An 8698-nucleotide genomic window follows, 5' to 3' on the forward strand; every position below is an offset into this window, starting at 1 on the left:
AAGAAAATAAATCGTGCGAGATGAGCTTTATTAAAACCTTTTTTGTTATTTTGTGTTTCTCTTTTCTCCTTTCCCATAGAGTTCTCAACCCACTGCAGTCTAGTTTTTGCTTCACAGACTTGCTGTGGCAAAGGTCATCCATGTTCGGTTTCTTCCAAAATCCTATGGATAACTTTCTTTTTAATAATTTTTGACAATTTCATCTTTCTGAAAATGTTTTTGGGAGAGTTGGTATTGAATCCAACTCCCCGGTAACACATTTATAATCTTATTAACTGGTTCTTCTTTTTCCTTTGTCCCAATTGTCATCTCCATGTGTGTGATTCCATTCACATCCGTTGTTGCAAGAACTTTGTATTTTTTCTTCCATCAATATTTCTTTCCCTGATTTAGTTCTAGACTGGTATAGCCAACTACTTACAGCATAGGTATCAAACTTAAAATATGAACCGAGAACTAATCATATCTTACCCTCCTCCCCAAAATGTATCTAATTCTTATAATCACTGTACTAGTTAGTAGCTCAATCAGCTTTTAAGTAAAAAATTTCCTAGTCCATGTTGATTCTTCCTTTTATCCTTACCCCCAGATCTAATCAGTCCAGTTAGTGATTTTTTTTTAATTATACTTCCAAAATCTCTATCAGGTTTATTTAGCCTTCATTACTTCTCCCAGTACATTCTCTAAGACCCTAGTCTTTATTTGGTTGAAACCATTCTCCACACAAAGTCCATAATTATTTTGAAATACAATCATGACAATAACAAAAACTTATGTATGTTCTCTGCCTGAAGTACTTGCACATAGTAAGCATTCAGATGACTTATTTGAATAGTATTGAATTATGCTAACATTTTTTCCTAGTTTCCTTTTAAATCTTCAAATTTTTTGGTGAAAATAAAAGAGCCAAGCATAGAAAGCAATTGAATTTTCATAAAAGCAACGTCACTTGTCAAAATTACACTTTTTGAACTTGAATGGACTTAAAATGGAATATATTCCCCAAAGCTAAAACTAAATCTCATTTATTAAACACATCAGATCCTTGTACTAATAGACATAAATGTTATATGTTAGATGGTAAAAATTAATAATGAGTTTATAATATTGAAAGAAAAATTTTATTTATCTAATCAAGCAATTTTCTATTATCTTTAAAATCTATGTATTAGGCGCCTGGGTGGTTCAGTCGGTTAAGCCTCTGACTCTTGATTTTAGCTCAGGTCATGATCTCAGGGTCTTGAGATCTAGCCCTGTGTAGCACACTGCACTCAACAGAAAGTCTACTTGATATACTCTCTCTTCTCCCTCTGCCCCTCTTCCCCCAACCTCCACACTCTCTCTCTGTCTCTCTAAAATAAATAAATAAATCATTTAAAAAATCTGTGTATTAACAATATCATTAAGATTTGTATCACTTGACAGTTTGATAATATTTTTTGTAAGTTAACTGAAAAAGGTGAAAGTCTGATTATACTGAAGCTAGCCTCTTCCAAGATAAAGAAATGTCTCTTATTACAACAGTATTTTTATTCTTTAGTTGGAGTTGTAGCTAACCAATATATACTATTTAATAAATGATAGTTGAATGAATGCCTGGTTCCCAGAGCTTTTCTCTAGGCTCCACTAAAAAGGGTTCTTTTGAGGATAGCTGTTTAAATCTGCCTGAGTTATTTCTTGCCTACTACTACCATACTTTTATTTATGATCATTCCTTGTCATTAATCCATGCTTGCAATTTAATATTTATTTGTTGATATTAAACTAAAAAGTTTCCTTGAGATAGATTGCAACATTTCAACATTATGTTCTAATAAATGCCCTTATATAAACATCAGTGTTTATGGGACATAAATTCGAAAACAATGTTTTGTTTAGCACTATATTAGTTTATTTTCTTTTGCCTTTTCCAGTCATAAAATATGCTGCCTAAGAGTTTGATTTCACAACTATCAAAGACCATTTCTGGACATTTTTATAGCATTTTAAGTGAATTGACATTTCCTTAGTATAATTATAAAGACCAATTTACATAAAGCTGACTAATGTAAATTAAATTTTGGGATACTTAAATTTTGACAGCCCAGTATTGGCAACCCAGTATTTTATACAGACAGTTCAAATTTATTTAGTTTAATTAATTATTCCTTTATTCAAATAATTATTTAAAATTTATAACCAGTAGAAAAGCTACATTATGACTACCATGAAACCTAGGCCCTTTTGCCTGCAGGGACACCTTCCTCTATAAAAGTACTAAAAATTATATTTTACAATTGTATTGGTATGAAGATGAATTAATCCAGAATCAAATTACTATTATATTTTCATTAGTATTACACTATTAATTTTTTCTTCTGATATTAAAAGAAATTAAAATTAAGTCATTTCTAGGGATCCCTAAAATTATCTTGGGCACTGTGCCCACAATCCGTAATGGGTAAGCCAGTAGTTCAAAACTAACAGCCTTTTGTTTTGAATTTTGTTGTTTCCACTCTCACCCCCCTGCTTGGAGTTTTGGTTGAACATTGAATTTTGAATAAGTAGGAATAGTTCATTGTGGTTTATTGATTACTTATTTCTTTTAAGTCATAACGTTTAAAGATTTTTCAGGTCATTTATTCAGGGAAGGCAAGGAGAAATTCATACTAACTCTTTTTTTTTAAGATTTTATTTATTTATTTATGTGAGAGAGCGAGCAGGAGCAGGGAGGAGGGGCAGAGGGAGAGGGAGAGGAGAAGCCGACTCCCCACTGAGCAGGGAGCCGAGGAGGGGCTCGATTCCAAGACCCTGAGATCATGACCTGAGCCAAAGGCAGATGCTTAACTGACTGAGACACCCACGCACCAAAATTCATACTAATTCTGTGTTTGGAAATAAAGTAATAGGCGAACAGTATAGTAAACGCATATCTCAGTTAACATTTTGGTTGAAAAGTAACAGAAACTTCCTTTGTGAGCGGGAGAAGGAGTCACTTTTTATTCAAAATATCCTGATCTGTTCTTCATAATCAAAGTCTGTAATAAAACCATTTAAGTGCTATCGGTTGATTTGTTGTTATAATAAGAACAATCATAATGTGTTATTGAAATTCTGATTGAAAGAAATGAAAGAAGTTAGCACTATTAGTTTGGCCCCAAATATGTAACTTAAAGGCCTATTCTTTCCTAACTTATTTGCTGACATTGGCAATCTGTGGATAACACAAAAAATGTAAAATATGCCAGAAAAATACATATTGATCTTTCTCTACTTCAGATGCTTCCTGTCAGATAATTTATAACTGAAGAGTAAAATGATTGTCAATTCATCATTTTTTCATTAATATAAAATGACAATTTTTAAAAGTATAAAATAGAGTTTGATTAAAATTTTCAATGGAGATATCAAGGTATATAAATGTGCACATGTTTATATGAATATTAAGAAACTACAAGAATAGTCTGTACTTTCTTTAGGAAAAAAACTCATTTTTCAGGAAATTTGCACTGATATAATTGCAAATGTACTATTGAATTCCACAGTGAAAATCAACAACTGACTGATTCATTCAGCTATGCATTTGCAACAGCTTTGAGATGAAAATTAGATGAATTTTAACAGTAAATTGTGAAGCCTAAAGTGTTTATAACAGTCCTACACTATGTATCATCATATTTCAACTGATTTCATTTGTAATACTCACTGAACCTGCGCAACATAAAAAAGTTTAGTTCTTTCAGAAGACATTGCTATTTATAATTGGTCTTTCTCATTGTGTCTCTGCTGAAAAATATATACTTTACATTTGAGCATTCTTTCAATTCTACTGACTAGAATGTTATATTAAAAAGGAGAAGCAATGTGGGAAAAGGATGGGTCTTCAGTTAAAACAACACCGGGTAGCTCAGCCAATATTCAACTGTAGGCAGGATGTTTGCAGAATCTGTGCTCTCAGCCATTAATCTGTGCTATGTCTTGAAAATTTACTGAATCCCCTGACCCCTCCAAAAACAAAGCAAGTAGGAGGGGAACTTCTGGGGCATTTTGAGTTGTTGATGGAATGTGGTAATCTGTCAAGTTCTTTCCAGTTGATTCAAAAGTCACAGGGCACACAGTAAACATTTATTATTCATTCACACACACACACACACACACACACAGTAAACGGGAAAAGGTTATCTGTCATTTTTGGCAAGAGGACTTCCATTCACAACACTCAAGAATGAATTAATCGAAGTTGAAATCATTAACTGTTATAACAAATAATTCCCAAATATCAGCTGATGAACACAATAAATTTTTATTGCTCACTTACTTAAAAAAATAAACACACAAGACATTTTTTCCTGGTTTCTTTTCAACCTTTAAAAAAAGTCATGTCATTCTATCTTTAATCTCTCATAGCTCAAGGCATTGAAAGCTCTACTCTTCCTATATCCAAAAGCAAAGCATGTCAAATTAGGAAATATATAAAGAGTTTTAGGCCTCCCATTCCAAAGAGTTTCAGAATAAATCATTTTGCTTATAAGTTTATGATCTAGTGTTGATCAAAACTGAATTCTAGGCACCCACGGACCAAGGAGCATACAAAGGTGCTGGGTAGTGAGAATTGTCAATAGGAATTACTAGCCCCAGCATGAAAGAGTATTGAATTGCTGCACTCTCATGATAAAACTTCAATGGATGAAGAGATGAATGAGCAAAGAAAAGTAGTTTCTTAAGATGGAATCCTACTGACGATGCTGTGAAATTGTTGAAGGGACAACAAAAGATTTAGAGTATTACATAACTTAGTTGATGAAGCAGCAGCAGGGTATGAAAGGATTGACTCCAATTTTTAAAGAAGTTCTACTGTGGATAAGATGCTATCAAACCGCATGGCATGCTCTAGAGATATTGTTCTTAAAGGAAGAGTTGATCAATTTGGCAAAGTTCACTGTTGTCTTACTTTAAGAAATGGCCACAGCCACCCAACCTTCAGGATCCATGACCCTCATCAGTCAGCAGCTATCAACATCACGGCAAGACCCCCCCACCAGCAAAAGGATTACACTCACTGAAAGCTCAAGTGATGATCAGCATTTTTTAGGAATAAGGTATTTTTTAATTAAGTTATGTACACTTTGTTAGACATAATGCTGCTACTCACTTAATAGGCTACAGCATAAATTTTATATGCACTGGGAAACCAAAAAATTCATTTGACTTGCTTTATTACAATATTTGCTTTATCGTGGTGGTCTGGAACTGAACCTTCAAAATCTCTGAGTATGCCTGTAATTAGAAACTACATCCTGCAAGTTCTCTAAAGGCCTTTTTCAGTAGGTTTTTATATTTTTCAAGGAACAAATCAGGGTAATGAAAACTTTTAAGAATTTTAACATGATCATTCCAATGTGCCAGAAAAAAATATATAAGTTGATATTATGTTCTACATGTTATATATTATTTATATTTGCCTTCTTGTAAAACATGTTTTTGAATATAGGGGGGAAAATTACCTTTGTGAGGAACATAGCTTTCTTAGAAAAATGAAATTTTCAGATAATCCAAAGATTTTCTCTAGTACTTCATTTTTTTTAAAAGATTTTATTTGAGGGAGAGAAAGAATGCACGTGGGGGTACGTGGATGTGAGTGGGGGGAGGGGCAGAGGGAGAGAAATAATCTCAAGCAGACTCTGCACTGAGTGTGGAACCTGACGTGGGGCTCAATCTCATGACCCTGAGATCATAACCTGAGCCAAAATCAAGAGTCGACTGCTTAACCAACTGAGTTACCCGAGCACCCCTCCAGTATTTTAAATTTTAGCCCCTATAAAACATTTCATTTAAGCTTTTGGATTTTCCATTTATCTCTTGTGGCGACATAGAAATAGAAATTTTCAAAAGCCTGACCACTACAGGAAAACAGAAAAAGCAAGCAGACTGCTTTGAATCATCCAAAGATAAAATAAATTTTGATATGACTGATCAACTCTACTTCATTCAGTGAACCTTTTAGAAGAGGGAATTGGAAGAATAGTCTGGTAGTGTTCATATGACAATGAAATTACTGATCAATAGAGTGAAGAAATTTAAATAGATAACAGATACTCATTTTTGAGTCTATACTAGACAGTATAGTCAGAACATTGAGAAATAGATAGAATCCCCTTATACCTGCAGTTTAAACAAATGTCATGAGAGAGCTTTGCTTGAATTACTTAAATTATAAACATATTAGTTTTTACTCATCCTTTTCTCTCAACCGAAAGCATCATCCAATTCTTTTGCTCTTCTAAAAATCAAAGTTCCTTTGTGTTATAACATTGCGATCAGTCTGAAAATAAGAATTTTACCTAAATTTCCTTTGATTCTCAAGGGCCTTCATTTCTATCTAAACTTATTTTTTCAATAACTCACAGTAGAGAGTCTGGCTATACATATGGAACATGGCTGGACCATAATGCTACTAGAACTAAGATAGACCTTCTGCTAGATTGCAGTAAACTGGTGTAAAAAAATAAACTACCATGAATACTAAAATTACTGTTACCCTCATGGATGAGCAAAGATCCACCTTGCACAAGCATGGTAAATCTGTGGAATGCTGAAGAAGGCAACCTGGTCAAAACAGAGAGAGACGTGGTGTATAGAAATAAACACAGTCCACCAAAATGAGAACAAATGGAGGCTAACTATTCAGAACTTGCTACAAAGGGAGTCAGCCTGCATCCTTGTTTGGCAGAAATTCAAATGCTATGCTGGGGTGTGTGGGTGGCTCAGGTGGTTAAGCTTCCTACTCCTGATTTTCTGCTGTTGCGTGAGATCTAGCATTATATCAGGCTCAGGCTCGGCCCTCAGCAGGGAGTCTGCTTCTCTGCACCGCCCCCCCCATCCCCCGGTCACACTTCTTGTCTCTCTAAAATAAAGAAATAAATCTTTAAAAAACAAATGCTATGCTATGCAGGATATGGGAAATTTTATAGCACAATAAATTGGGGGGGTGGGGTTCAAGTATGTTCTGATTGGAGATTGCTGACATGTGGAGACTGGAGGTGGGCTAATGGCAAGTGGGATATCTTTTACAACTGATTTGGGAAAGATATTCTGCTTTCTCTGGTTAATACTGAATTGGAAGTGGGGGTAAAAATACAGAAGGTGGCAATCACCCATCAACCCATGGTGATTATGGGCTGATTACTACAGACATTGTGGTTTGGCTTGCTGGGCTTCCTATATGAGTTCTTCAGCATTGCACAGATTTACCATGCTTGTGCAAGCTGGATCTTTGCTCATCCATGAGGGTAACAGTAATTTTAGTATTCATGGTAGTTTATTTTTTTATGCCAGTTTACTGCTATCTAGCAGAAGGTCTATCTTTCTTAACTCTGAAGACATTCAATTTCTACAAGGGTCTATGATGATGAGAATGAGAACCTTTGAAAAGGCACATTTGTAATTCTGTGAATAGATGGAATATGTATTTAAAGATTTCAGATGCAGAATGAAGAATAAAAGGAAATCAGTGTTACACCCCCCCCCCACAGTTCCTGTCCTATATTCAGTTTAGAACTTTTAATTAACAAAGGGATCTCATTTGTTTCATTCTCCTGGAGAAACAACTGTAGTCCTTTTTTAGATTCTGCAGTTTACCTTTAAGAAGACCGTCACTGAGTTGAGGGACGCTAAAGTTGTATAAATATGTTTTTTTTCCTTCTTTTAATCTAAAGAATGATAAATTTGATGAAGCCTAAGAAAAACAAGTTAAAGACCTTCAAATGTCATGGCATTTGCCACTATTTTATAATCTTAAGATTACATAGCTTTTAAAAGATAGTGTATAACTATGAGTTTAAGGATTTTCAGACTTCATATATGTTAATTAATGAAGCCATTACTATATTAATATTCAAATTATATCAACTTTATATATCAGTAGAGGTTCCCTTTGGACTGGCTTTTGTGTCTTTTTTCCATATTTGAATAGTCTTTGAAAGCTTTCTTGACTTCTGGCACGGCCGGGTGTATCATGCTGTCCTCTGTGTCCTTCTGCCTCAGAATCAGAATGAAAAAAATAAGCAGTTCTCTAGAGAATGCTGTATTTTCTTTGTGGCAAATTTATGGAAAAGTAGGTATCAGAATCTGAGCACCGAGGGCATTGTGGAATGGCCATTTCAGTGGGAAAACCTGGAAAAAATAGTTTTTTCATTTTTATTTCTATTTTTGTAAAGTTATATTGATCTTTCTTATTTAATATCAATAATATATATATATTAAAATTTAAATACTTGATTATACAGTTGTACCTTTTTTCTTATTTTGAAACTACTAATTGTTAATAAAATGTATAATTAATTAAAATATATAATTACATATCTTTTCTTTCTTTTTTTTTTTTTTCTTATGTTAATCCCCATACATTTCATCATTAGTTTTAGATGAAGTGTTCCATGATTCATTGTTTGTGCATAACACCCAGTGCTCCATGCAGAACGTGCCCTCCTCAATACCCACCACCAGGCTAACCCATCCCCCCAATCCCCTCCCCTCTAGAACCCTGTTTGTTTTTCAGAGTCCATCGTCTCTCATGGTTCGTCTACCCCTCCGATTTCCCCCGCTTCATTCTTCCCCTCCCGCTACCTTCTTCTTCTTCTTTTTTTTTTCTTAACATATATTGCATTATTTGTTTCAGAGGTACAGATCTGAGATTCAACAGTCTTGCACAATTCACAGC

The sequence above is a fragment of the Leptonychotes weddellii genome, chromosome 3 (assembly GCF_054177405.1).
Source record: "Leptonychotes weddellii isolate Sample4059 chromosome 3, ASM5417740v2, whole genome shotgun sequence".
Taxonomy (NCBI): domain Eukaryota; kingdom Metazoa; phylum Chordata; class Mammalia; order Carnivora; family Phocidae; genus Leptonychotes; species Leptonychotes weddellii.